This window comes from Lethenteron reissneri, chromosome 10 (genome assembly GCF_015708825.2).
Source record: "Lethenteron reissneri isolate LAM-NWPU_2019-01 chromosome 10, ASM1570882v1, whole genome shotgun sequence".
Taxonomy (NCBI): domain Eukaryota; kingdom Metazoa; phylum Chordata; class Hyperoartia; order Petromyzontiformes; family Petromyzontidae; genus Lethenteron; species Lethenteron reissneri.
In genome coordinates this window covers 2,813,646-2,827,910 of record NC_083788.1, presented here as the reverse complement: position 1 = coordinate 2,827,910, position 14,265 = coordinate 2,813,646, and the positions used below count along the sequence as shown (strand labels likewise).

Genomic DNA, 14,265 nt, shown 5'->3' with positions numbered 1-14,265 from the left:
GGTGGTGCACTCGAAATGGTGGTGCGGTAATCAGGACCATGACGGGCTGCTTTGACCTAATGGCACAGACACGCATACACACGGTAGACTCGTGAAACATTCAAGGCAATGCTTATCAGCTGAGTTTGCAGTAAGGGACTCTAGTACTAGTGAACCTACCAGGACACAAACACACACGCTTACTACACAGCACACTTTGGTCGTAGCTCTACTTGGACTTCATGAATGCGGTTAGGTGCGTGACCTGGAACCAGTTTAATAAAATACTTTCATCAATTGACCCTTCAGTCATATTTTGTAAATTAGAAATCAATGAAAAATGCAGTTTAAAATGTTTTATGGAATTGGCCATTAGCTTCTGGGAATATGGGCACCGTTTCATGTTCTCGCGGAAGTGATGGCCAAAAATTACCCTCTAGGGTAATCCTCTGAGAGCTCCCTGCGATTTAGGCCCTTCCACAAGCAGTCTCTCAGTGGGTGTTTGTGGGTGTACCACTGTGTCTCTGTAGAAATGTCCATGTCTGTATGCTTGCCTGCATGTTCACGTGTGCCTCTCTGTGTGCATCTGTGTGACAAAAACAGGCAAATCCATTAGATGAAGTCGTCTTCCCAGTGGCAGGGATGAGCTGCACACCACAAGGTTTTACTTCACTTTATTCAGCATCATTCACCACATGAATTCTGCCACATCCTCTATAACAAAAACACACATCCACATCTATCTAGAGCCAATCCCTAAATGGCTTTACAAATCCGTTAACAGCACACATACAAGAGGCCCAAATCGAGTCTCTTTGTTAAGGGTAACATTATGTGCTCGGTTTATTTGTGATTGTAATACGTTTGTGCACACGTGTATATGTGCATGAATGCCCATGTTGTGTCTTTGGCATGTGTGTGTGCAGAAGTCTTGGACAAATTCAAAGACAGAAGACAGTGCAGGAACGTCGAGAAATATGAAACTCAATGAAGTTATTATTTCAAGATTCGTTCTGAACGAAATGGCCCTTCCAATAATGGCTACGATGACATCAACGACCACTACATTCCGGTAAGACTCTCCAATATGGGCCATGCTCATTGCAACTAAATCATGCATTCCACTATAAAGCACAACATCCCTTACACGCACGTGTATACCTAATATGTTGCTCATGATTTTCTATGTGAAGAACACTTAAATGTTAAGCGACTCATGTCCTGGTTTGGACATTTTCAGAAAGGCTCTCCTGGTGCCACAAAGCAACTACAATTTTTTTTTGAATTTGTATCGATGAAAATGTTCTGGCCTAATGCTCAACTCTTGATACGACCAAAAGGTGGGGCTACCTGAGTAGTGGGTGGGGTTGGCATAGCCTATGAGTATAGTATGCAGGGCATACAGAGTGAGGCCACTAACTGTGTGGGTGGAATCCGGGAATTGAATGAACATGGCTATGTAAAAGTGAACGAGGCTGAAGGAGAAAGGGCCTGAAATTTGGCATCTGTGATTTTGGTTTTAAATCTAGATTTAACAGTGCATCGCTCCAGTGGCTTCCTAATATCGGAAGGAAGAGCATTCCAGACAGCAGCAGAAGTGCATCTCGAAGCGCGCGATGTAGTGACTATCTTTGTCATCCAGCTCTGAGAAAAAAGCTTCAAAAATACAGATAAAGGACATTCTATAACCCACACTTTGCATAGAATGATTTAGTGGTTTCCAGCGTGAGGCAAAGATGTATTTGGCAGAGACATCAGAGAGAGCTCAGACATGTGCATGAGTGTGTGAATGTCAAACCAGTGACTGATAAATGAGAACTTGAATGAGCCGTGTGTTTAGACTGAGTAATGTTTGAGCACTCAGAGAGGGCCCTGGTTGAGTACTGAACACTTGTGTAATCTTGTTCCAGATCACGGATGAACACTTGGTGTACCGCTTCCAAGTACTGAATGTGATTGGGAAGGGGTCCTTTGGGCAGGTACTCCGATGCCTGGACCACAAGACGAAAAAAGAAGTGGCCATCAAGATGCTAGCGAACACTTCTACGTAAGTTTGAACAACGACATGGACCACATTTTAAAAAGATCTGAATTCGTGAAGAGAACCATAGCTTGTAAGAATTTGTGTTAATTTACACATTTCAGAGGAAGTCTAAACAGTAATAATTTTAAAGTTGATTTTGTTTAACCTCGTGAGAACTGAAGATACCATGATGAGTCTCATTTGCAAGAGTGACTTGGAGCATTAATCTGCCAGTAGGGGACAATGATTGCTATGTTGCACAATACAAATTGAGGGATTTGTGGTGTAGGTTTCGATATTGGCAAACATTGTACCCAGTTACAAGCACACAGTGGCATACTCTTGCAAATTACGTCAGGTGATCTTTAGCATCCATCGAAGCAGACAGCATGCATTATGGTTATACACCCGCAGTATTAATAAGAGCGGCCACTTGAATCGAACCTTGAACCTCTGCAACGAGTGGCGAACGTGCTGCTGCCGGGTCATGTATCCATCTCTATCAGAAGCTGTTGTTTCTGTATGAGTTTATAATTTCATAAATGTCATCAAACACCATCAAAATAATGTTTGATTTGTCATGAAGAGGCAATATGTAATTTGTATGGTGCCTGCCACGTGAACGTGGCGATCAAACCACTGACCAACAGCGTGGGTGAGTGCTGCCCTTTTGCTCATTATATTCTATTCTTCTATATGGCAACATGTTCAGGCACTAAATACCAATGCCAAGGTCTGCTAGCCACAAGAGGTCTTCAGGAGAGATTTTTGTTTTACTTTTGCAATTCCACATTAAAGCAGCAAAGACTACATTGGTTGACAATATCGTCCACAGTTTGGGTTGGAGCAGCAGGACACTTTCTACCTTACTCGCTTAACATAGCTCAAAAACTACAGTGATCATAATCCAGTGGTGCACAATTTTCACCTCACTGAGATGGGATGCGGTAACTCCTTCGAGTAACGACCATTGACAACTTCCCAACCAATTGGTGCAGCTTCCCCAGTTGGCGCTGATTACGTCGACCGGGCAGGGACGATGTCGACGTTGACCGGGATTAAGCGCTCATAGCCATGATTCTGGAGCTCTGTTGACTGAGCCATCCCATGTGTGTGATAATGCCTAAAAATATGCAAGACTTAAAGAGTGGGGTGAGACTTATCGATGCATTCCCTCCACAGCAACAACATTCAGAAATGCAGAATGGAGGCGCATATCATGAATGCGTTGCAGTCCAAGGACACAGAAAATAACTGCATTATTAGATTTCTCGGACACCTTCTGTTCAGACGTCATCCCGCCTTCATTATGGAGCTCATCACGTAAGTAAATATCACATATGTGCGCCAGCATCGTGTTTATCTCAAGCAAGTTTTTAAAACGTGCAGATAACATTCGCTGAATTTCAGATAATTTTTTTTTTGTTTGAGCAGGTGAGAACTTAAGAGACCAGGATGCATTATTCTTTGGTTCTTTCGGTAAAGTCACGTGACTTTACCGAAATAACCAAAGAATAATTCCTGCAGTCACGAAAGCTCCAAAATTAAGATTAGACCAGGATGCGTCTCATTTGCAACAGTGACCTGGGGTATTAGATTGCCAGTAGGGGGGGGGGGCGATGATTCCTAAGTTGTACAACGGCAATTAGAGTAATTTTTGGGTAATTTTCGAATTTGACATCGGCTGTGAGACAGACACGGTGCGTGCTATTATTAGAGCTGCATTAATCAGGGAGGCTGCTGGATTCGAACCATGAACCTCGACGAAAGGCGGGGATCCTACTGCCATGAGGCCATGTCACCACCCATCGGAATGTCCCAGCCGTTTTATTTTAAGGCTTTGTTGGTAGTTTTTAAAAGATGAAATGGACATGGGTGCCTCCTTAACCTGGCACATAACTGTTTATGATGCAACGATACTCTCCCACCTTAATTAGAGTGGTACCACCATTTTACATTGTACAGCACATTAAAACATAGCACTTCATAATAATTACAAATACAGTAAACAATGTTTCTCGTTAATTTTGGAGCTTTCGTGACTGCAGGAATTACTCTTGGTTCTTTCGGTAAAGTCACGTATAAAGATAAAATAATAAATTAAATAATACCTGATGATGATTGCTTGTGTTGCAATCGAAACGTCGTATGCTGTTATTTAATTTATTATTTTATATTTATACGTGACTTTACCGAAAGAACCAAGAGTAATGTTTCTCGTTATCTGTAAACAACATTGCTACCTACCGCAATGTCCTGTCTCACCCATTACCTTCATCATGAAACCAGATGCAACAGCAAATTCTCATAATGAGCCCTATGAACGAAACTCCCTACCGTGGGCGTCGAGGTGTGATACCCTGGCTTGTCAGGAGAGGGCAGTAGAACACAAATGTCGACTCTACCTGTTCCACCTGTATGGGACAGAGTATTGTCCCCCTCGAAAGTGTGGGGTCTGTCTGGGGGCTCCGGTTCCTTCCAACATGTAAACGCTCAAAATGTTGTAATAGGTTTTTACCCTTTCAACTGGTACAAAACTGACACCTTTATACAAGGCATCATGTTTGCAATAACCACAACACAAGCAGTCAAAATGCAAACAAAAAGAAACAACTCTGATGATGATAATGATATGCACTGTCCTTGAAGTTGATTGGTCCACACCCGAGACAGCTTTTCTTAGAGCCTAGTCTCCATTGGTGTTGGACCAGATGACGCCAAAAGGCGTACAACTCAAAAACAGCGCACTATCAGAGTATTGAGAGCTCGGAGTAAGCATTTACACTATGAGACATCTTTACCAGTGGCGAAATATAGTAATAGATTTTTACCCTTTCAACTGGTACAAAACTGACACCTTTATACAAGGCATCATGTTTGCAATAACCACAACACAAGCAGTCAAAATGCAAACAGACTGCTTGTGTTGTAGTTATTGCAAACATGATGCCTTGTATAAAGGCGTCAGTTTTGTACCAGTTGAAAGGGTAAAAACGTATTACTATATTTTGCCACTGGTAAAGGAGATGTCTCATAGGTTCAAAATGTTGTTGATAATACCTTGATATATACAAGACCGCAGAGCTTAGGCATCTGTTGGCGCCTCCTCATCACTTGGTTGACTTCCTGTTTGTGTTCTTGGTTCTTTCGGTAAAGTCACGTCGAAGGGAAATAATAAAATAATAAAGATTAAACGTAATAAAATAACATTCTCACGACGTTTCGGCCACAACGCAAGCAGCCGTCCTCAGGTGAAGAACAGGGCTGTCAGAAAGACAGCGTCCGAATCTTTCCGACAGCCCTGTTCTTCACCTGAGGACAGCTGCTTGGGTTGTGGCCGAAACGTCGTGAGAATTGTATTTTATTATGTTTTATTTTTATTATTTTATTATTTCCCTTCTACGTGACTTTACCGAAAGAACCAAGAAGATGAATCCCTGCAGTCACGAAAGTTTTAAATCGAAATTTTCTGTTTGTGGTTCCTCGTACCTCTGAGTAATTTTCTCTTTATATTACTGAGTGATTACTGTGCATGTTATAAGTTGATATTATTATATTTCTCAAACCCAATATGCAGGTCATGTTTCATCATCATTCCCCTGGGAGAAATTTTAATTTGGTTTTACATGATAAAAATCCTAAACTATTGTAAAACACAAGTCCCCGAGTTCATGAAGCGAGCCTAAGCATTGACCAAGAAGTGGCAGGGAAATAACCATTGACGGTATCTTGTCTTGCAGCACCGACCTATTTGATCAATTCCAGGCCAACTCCACGATCTTTGCGCCGTCAACAATCAGGCTCTATGCAAGATCCCTGTTGACAGCCCTGGCAAAACTTAAGAAGGAGGCCATCATTTATGGCGACCTGAAGCCGGTAAGTAAATACAATAGCATACTGCGTCATTCATGGATTTGTGTTGCCTTGAGGCAACTGTGACGAAAGATGCCTCTCCCGTAACTCTAAAATTAAAAACCATACACCCTGCACCTTATACCGCATTGAACAACACGAATGTTTTTGTTTTCATAAATGTATGAAAATAATCGACACTCGTTTCAATCTTGGACATTGTCTATCTCTTCTTGCTCTCGAGCTCACTCTGCAGTTTATTTGAAGAGATTCTAATTTACATTCGTCACAATGACAACAGCTACAATTGGCCCAAAGTTAGACACATTTCTTACACGAGTAAAGGAGAGAACCACCTTAAACTGAATATGTAAAATGCAGTCTTAACTGGATGTCTAAACGGTAGGAGCTGCATGCCATGAACACATTTGAACGTTAACCACTATTGCCCTTTGTTATTTTTTTTCTAGGAAAACACCATGGTCAAAGACCATGCAACCGGCAACATCAGGATAATTGATTTTGGCGTGAGTGTCATGATGACGAAGCCAAGTGAGTGGCTTTACTTGTGTTTCCGTGCGAGGGTGTGTCTCTGTGTGTCTTTGTGAATCTTCGTCGATATACGAGTGGAGAGTGCTAGTGCAGCGGTTAGCGCAGTGCGCTACGCACCTGGCCGCCCTCAGTTCGATTCCCGCTCATGGCCGACACAAGTGACGATTATCTGAACCGGTGCTGGGTCCCCCCTAGGTCGACTCAGCCCCAACTTAGCAGCTAGTGCGGTGTGTAGTAAACATCGCCACTAGGGAGACAAAAGCAGCCGGGCGTAGTGCTGGCCACCCCACCCCCTCGTGTGCCGTGCCGGCCTTCATAGGTGCTCGTGAACAGCACTTGCCCCAACAGTCTGCTAAGGCTACACGGGGGATCTTTGTCTTATATGTGTGTTGGCACAGCAGGGGGCATAGTTGGTGCATCTGCCACTCATTTCGGTCCCATGACCTGTCGGTGAACCTTCGACACTTCAAGTGGCCTCAAAGTGCACCTGGCCTGGCACAGGCGCCGTGGTGACGTCACCGCCACTTAGTGGCAAATGGCGACTGTTATTCTTATGTATGTGCGTGTGGAAACGTGGCATGGTGAGCAGCACTGCAGTGCACTACAATCTCAGTGACTCGGTTTAATCCTCAGCCACAGAGGCCTTAATAGGTCATATAGGCCTTAATAGGTGCTTGCAAACAACTTTACCCAAAATTCAAACCATCTCTTGGAGTGCCACTCACGCTTTTCCAGTTTTGACCTAGTTGTAGAAAGATACACATTCAATTGCTGTATAGAATTATAAAGGTTAACATCCTATAACATGTTTTTTAAAATCCGCGTGCACTAAAAAATCTAAGCAAATAACGTGCATGATCTCCTCGCTCAATCAGTGCTATTCCTCTGTGTGTGGTGTGCAGTTTTCGGATTTTTCGGAACGTTCGAGTACATGGCTCCAGAGATATTACTGGGCCTCGAACTCACCTGCGCAGTGGACATGTGGTCTCTGGGCTGCATAATTGCCGAGCTCGCTTCTGGGGAGAAACTTTTCACGGCAACAGGAAATCCAATTGACCAAATGATCACGGTACCTGAAATATGGCAAAATATAATCTCATTATTTATGATTTTGAAGCCTATGGCTTAGTTTTAGTTGAGCCGGCTCACACTGCTAATGCTGAGTGATGGTCCATTAGTCGCTAACAACGATATAGGAGACTGCCCTGGATTGCAATACACGGTTCAAGTAATCTGTGGAGCAATCATACTTTTGGCCTCATTCCATGGGAACAAATGTTGCTCTGCTGCCAGTATGTACATAGAGAATAGACATATCTTTAATGTGATCAGACACTAGTTGGACACGTATGATGTGATTTGGCCTTGGTCATAATAACTCAGAGTGACAGACTTTTACCCTTTCCATTCTTCGGGTTCATTGTTCGTCCCGAAGGTTCCTGAAGTCAACTTCAAAGGGCAATATTTGTTAATTAAGTACCCAATACAAATTAAATCTATTTGGCAGTGGTGTAAAAGGATGTGCAGTTCTTGGGAATAAACGTTTCAGTTTTATAGACCTTTACATTTGAGGAAGTCTACTGTATGTATGTTTACGATACACACAGTCCAATGACCTAACCCATGTATATTAATTTCATTGTGACCTGTGCACAGATTCTTGGTCTCCCACCCAGTCCTATGATTGATGCTGCGACCAGAATGCACATTTCCACGGGTGAGTGGGAGGGCAGGTTGCTACTTCTGTTGTCACAATTATTCAGGCAAGCATTGTCGTAATGTACTTTGTTCTTCTTCTTGGTTCTTTTGGTAAATCACGTAGAAGGGAAATAATAAAATAATAAAAATAAAACATAATAAATAATTCTCACGACGTTTCGGCCACAACGCAAGCAGCCGTCATCAGGTGAAGACCAGGTCTGTCTTCCCAACAATACAAATTACAGACCTGGTCTTCACCTGAGGACGGCTGCTTGCGTTGTGGCCGAAACGTCGTGAGAATTATTTTATTATGTTTTATTTTTATTATTTTATTATTTCCATTCTACGTGACCTTACCGAAAGAACCAAGAAGATGAATCCCTGCAGTCACGAAAGCTTTAAATCGAAATGTACTTTGTTCTTATTCCTCGGAACTCGTTTCACTCATTTTCTCTCCAACACAGACAAGAATGGGTGCCACAGGGTGGACGGCAGGAAGGTCTTTCCAAACACCTCCTCTATTGAGAAAAAGCTTTGGAATACGAACAGAGAGATAATCGATTTCGTCGAAGGATGCCTTGAGTAAGATATAACTGCACTGTCTACATATTATCTTAATTCATAATTATTTTCGTGTTCACCATCAGCACTTTCATAAAAGAGTACACACTACTAAGAGTGATGTATGTTTTACTGACAGGAAGTGGCTTTGTGTCATAACAGGGCAATATTTCTGGCCTTGTGCCTTCTTACATTCGTTAGCACAATGAATGTAAATAATTGCATGTGCCACACCTAGAAGAAATGTAGACGGTAACTGAACCCTGACGATTCCCCGTTTATATCTTGGCAGGTGGGATCCCGTTCGCCGGCTCACGCCTGAAGAGGCTTTGAGCTACACGTGGATTCAGGATGGCACCGAGGTCGAAAGCCACGCTAGTCACAATGAACCGGATGCAGTGGACGCATCGATTAAAATGGACGAGATCGTGGAGGTGGATCGTGTGAGCCAATGCGAAAAGGGAAGGACGAATTATTCTGGGTTAGATCTCGAGGAAGATTTCGTGTCATCCAAGAGCCGATTGTGAGTCTCCACGTGCATCTTGAAGAATATTTGTGTCGGTTAAGTTCTCATGAAGTGACTTTGATGTTTTTCCCTGCTCCAATGAGCTTAGAGAAAACAATAATTTCGCTCTGCATTCAGATCTCATTAAGAGGTTGCTCCTTCTCCTCTGCCGTCTGGAACTGTCCTTCCCCAGCCATCTTCATTGTTGACTTCATGCTCTTGTTCAACTCTAGGCTCCAGATCTTCCTCTTCTCCTCTGCCTATGACTCTAGAAAATAATCAGAATATGTATTTATACTGGAGGAATTCGATAAGCTATGAAGCTCTTTTTCACGGATGTCCAGTATAATGTCCAGCAGTACTGGACATAATTCTTACATTGGTCTTCATTTATAGATTGGCCCCTGCTATGGGAATGGGGAATTCCCACCACTCTGCTTGATCGTTTGGGGTAGCGATAGGGGTAGGGGCAGTGATGTACTTGACATCTGTGAGAAGGAGCTTTATAGGTCATAATATTCCCACAGTCTAAATCAATATTCTGATTCTGAATATATTCTGATAGGGGTAGTCCTGGTTGTGGCCGTGGGGCAGGGCAGGGAGTAGTCGTAGGATAGATAATGGAATTGTATTGCAGTAGGAAAGTTTCAGCACAAATAATGAAAGACAGACAGAGGCATAACAGTGGCACTTACAACTCTCTTTCAGCTCGAACGCCAGTTCCCACACTACCCTGGAATACCAGCACAGCAGCACGAACGGCAGTTCCCACACTGTCATGGAACACCAGCGCAGCAGATCGAACGGCAGTTCCCACACTGTCATGGAACACCAGCGTAGCAGATCGAACGGCAGTTTCCACACTGTCATGGAACACCAGCGCAGCAGATCGAACGGCAGTTCCCACACTGCCCTGGTGGAACACCAGCGCAGCAGATCGAACGGCAGTTTCCACACTGTCATGGAACACCAGCGTAGCAGATCGAACGGCAATTTCCACACTGTCATGGAACACCAGCGCAGCAGATGGAACGGCAGTTCCCACACTGCCCTGGTGGAACACCAGCGCAGCCATCAAGCGACAAGTGAAGCTGTCGCCAACACCGGAACGAAGGCATCGAGGGGGCCTGGGCGGAGATTTGCACGAGTGCGGCAGCGACTCCGGACATTTCTTAGATTTGTCCGGAAGCATTGCTGCTGCAATGCGGAAGAGTAAAGGCCCCCATCATTGGCGCAGCCCACCACTCCAGTACAGTGGAGGTAAGGGTTGGTGGATCACTCCGTTTCCCGTGGACGCCGTATTCTGGCTTGCCAGGAGAAGGCAGTACAACAAAAATGTGGACTCCACCTCTTCCGTCTGTATGGGATTGAGTGTTTCCGCCTCGCATGTGTAGGGTTTTTTTCTTTCCGGATCCCCAGTTTCCTCCAACATTTAAAGCCACTCATTATTTGGCCGATAACACCTTAACGTATCGAGCTTGGGGATTACATTCAAAAATAGCTCAGCTCTTATTTTGAGCTTGTTAACAGAAGCTCAGCTCTTGCGTAATACATTTAAATCTTTCAGCTAAAGTGCAATCAACAAGATAAATGTTCAATTTCAGAAACAAACCAAAGATCTATATTGTAAAGGAAAAGGATTATTTTGTCTAGGAGTTCAGTTTATTGTAAGCTATTTATTTCATAACAATCGGAATGTCTAATTAACATAGCTTAAAAATACATGATCATCCTGAGGAAATGTATGTTAACATTCCGTCACCCCAAAACATATTTTCTACCAATTTTACATGGAGAAGATAAATCCAAATTTGTGTTGCACTGCATCCAGCTGGCTGCTTCTCTCGTCCGTGTTCCACTCGCTTGTCGCACTGTGTCATGCAGCACCTTGAGACACGACTTGGAGACCTGCTGTGTGTCTTGAGTGCTCTGTCCCTTGATGACCCATGCTTCCCCTGGGTTTGTGCCCGGAACAGGTGACACCACCGGGGGATGTCCACACCTGGAATGGAAGAGACGGGGACCCGACCCCAGACCTCAAGACATGGCCATCCTGCAACCTCTCACCACACCATCTGCACACACCCCACACACACACACACCACCCACACACACACACACCACCCCATACACACACACACACACCACCCACACACATCACACAACCCACACACACCCCATCCATCTACACACATCACGCACCCACCCACCCACGCACACGCCACCCACCCAGACACACGCCACCCACCCACCACACACACACACACCCCACGCATACACACACCCAACGCATGCACACACCCCACCCACACACCACCCACCCACATACACACATCACGCACCCACCACCCATGCACACTAACCACCCACCCATCACCGACCAATAACACCCCCCCCTCCTTTCTCTTGACTCACTGTTACTGAAATAGCTAAGGATGTTTTTAACTCGTATATAATAACTGTATATATATTAGTTTAGTTTCACCGTGTATTGAATTTCGAGGAAGACCGTCACAATGACAGTATTAATGCGGAAGATTTAAATGTGCAATATGTCTTGCTTTCATGAAAGTTTGCAAACAAGCCTCGTGTTCAATATTTTGTAAATACAAATTTTTCAGTATTTTGTAAATATATATTTTTCATTTGTAGTAATGTTTTTTGGCATTTATGGTTTTGTTGGAACGTTTATGAAGATTGTTGTACTTGCTTGCACCACACACACACATACACCCCACGCATATACACACCATTCACATAACAAGCACACCCCACACACACACCATGCTTGCACTCCACGCACACGCCACACACACCACGCACACATACACCCCACACATACTCACTCTGCACACCCTATGCACACATCCCACACAAACACTCCATGCACACACCACACAGACACCCTACAAACAGACACACACCCCATGCACACACCACACACCCCACGCACACATACACACACCACGCACACACCCCATGCACAGACACAACATGCATTCACCCCATGCACAAACCCCGACTAGCGCTTAGGTCAACTCGAACACACAAACCGAACCTCTCCACCTGCGTTTTCATCCCGGCAACCTAGCGAGTGACCTGGCCATGGGTTTCCCATGTGAGAGAGAATTGGCAAAGTTCGGTGTGAGATGGAGACTCCCGGACCCTGTGGTAAAACATGGGTGAGTTTGACGCGAGACCACCTCCAGGATAATCCGGGTAGCATATGATGGTGCACCCAGATACACGAGCACTCAAGGGGGGTAAGTTAGAAAGGGCAGGTCGTGTTGGAATGAAATAAAACTGTTTTCCTGAGACAGACGGTGCGAGTGGGAGAATGGCGAGTGTGGCCTGGGTGCATCATCAACACATCGCGCATCTAAAATTATCCCTGATTATGACAATAGAAACCGCTGTAAGTGTATCAAAGTGTGGCATTGACATTGTGTGCATGTTGAGTAGAAGGAATAGTCGCAGACTCATCAAGGGGGTACTCGTACTACTCGCCTCGTCGAGCGGCATCAAAATATATGAGTGGTTAAGCTGTGGGAAGTGAAATAGACGAGCGACCAATAAAACACTATGTAATATGGGGGTGACGGTTTTTTGCTATTCTCAAAATAATACACATGCAGTCATGCAAATATCTGATTTAACACAGCACAGCAAAACCAGTTTCACCATTCAATTCCGCTCGTCCAGGCGAGTAGAATTCAATTACATTGATTCGATGCGACGTTTCTTATGGGATATAATAAGCGACAACATTTGGACCCCAAACGAAGAGGATTCTGGGATGTTTGTGGTTTTTTGACAATAACTCTGGATGGAATAGTCGCAGACTCATCAAGGTGGTACCTTTTAACGTAGCGGCCGTCACGTAGTTCACTTTCATCGACCATATCGAGATGAGCACTGCAGTCAGGATCACGGCAGATGTTGTGTACGTGGAATGGTGGTGCTGTTATTTTTACTGTTATTTTATTTCAACCACGTCAGTCCCGCTGAGCTACACAGCGCTTTTATAAGAAGCGACCTGGCCACAGATGATAGCTCAACAAAGTGGCTTCTCGCGTGGACATTTAGAGCACCAAATATTCTCAACACGTCGACTCTAAATGTGGATGGGAACACCGCAGCACCGGGAGAGAAATCCACGCGACCACGTGGAGAGAGACACCGCAGACTCCACATCTAGAGCAGCAGCAGCAGCAGCAGGCGTCGGGGTCGAACCCACGACCTCCTGCACACCGGGCGAGGTAGTTAACATCTCCTAGCCACCGTGGCGACCCGAAGCCTTCATCCAGCAGTGGACTGCCAACACGGCATGGGGCATCACTGCGGGTCTACAAAGGTACCTGGTTGGAGGATGTGGAGCTGAGTGGACTTGCCGATGAGCGCTACCGGCGGTGTCAAGATCGGCCTCTGTGGAGGAGGAGGCTCGTGAGGGACGCTCACAACAACGAGCGGAGAGGCGGGCGGCTAAAACGCGGCGAGTTGGCACAGCTGGTGGCGTCTGCAGCCATCTCGAGTCGGTCAACCCCATGGCACCTGCAGGGTTCTGTCCCCGTGACCTCCTGTCAGCGAGCCTTCGACACTTCGCGTGGCCTAAGAGTGCACCTAGCCTGGCACCAACGCCGCGGAGACGTCTGCTGCTGCTGTTGTTGTTGATGCCGCTTGTGTGGACTGTCCTACTGTACGTTGACTTCGATGATTTTCCGTGGGGGAGGTGGGACCAGCGATGGACGAGTCCAAGTTGGTGTCTGACAGGGGGGCGCGGGAGCCCCACGTGGACAGACCACCCCGACACAGCCGCATGCCTGCCAGGCTATTTTGCCGACGCCGGAGGCTCTGCGCAGTACTACGCCTCCACACCCCACCCGTGTCAAGCGACGACTTTGTCGTATAAAGTCCATATACCCAGCGTTGCCCGGCCGGACAATACATTTTAAATCTTACAAAATCTTTTAAACATTACATACCAATGACAAAACTACTGTCTAATTACTTTTTAACCCCACGCTCAAAAAATAAATTATTTCAAAGTTTACTGTGCAAATAGTCATTAAGCTGGATGAGCGGACTGCCAGTA

The 14,265-nt window shown here is 45.1% G+C and overlaps 1 long non-coding RNA gene across 1 annotated transcript; it reads right to left on the bottom strand.

The window, feature by feature from the left end:
• Window positions 1-1,326: 1,326 nt before the first annotated feature.
• On the bottom strand, window positions 1,327-13,730 carry LOC133340825 (uncharacterized). The gene is made up of 4 exons (XR_009754947.1): window positions 13,532-13,730; window positions 11,061-11,175; window positions 7,373-7,479; window positions 1,327-1,970 (listed from the first exon to the last, which is right to left on the bottom strand). It is a non-coding gene; the product is annotated as an uncharacterized LOC133340825 (long non-coding RNA).
• Between the last annotated feature and the right edge of the window lie 535 nt (window positions 13,731-14,265).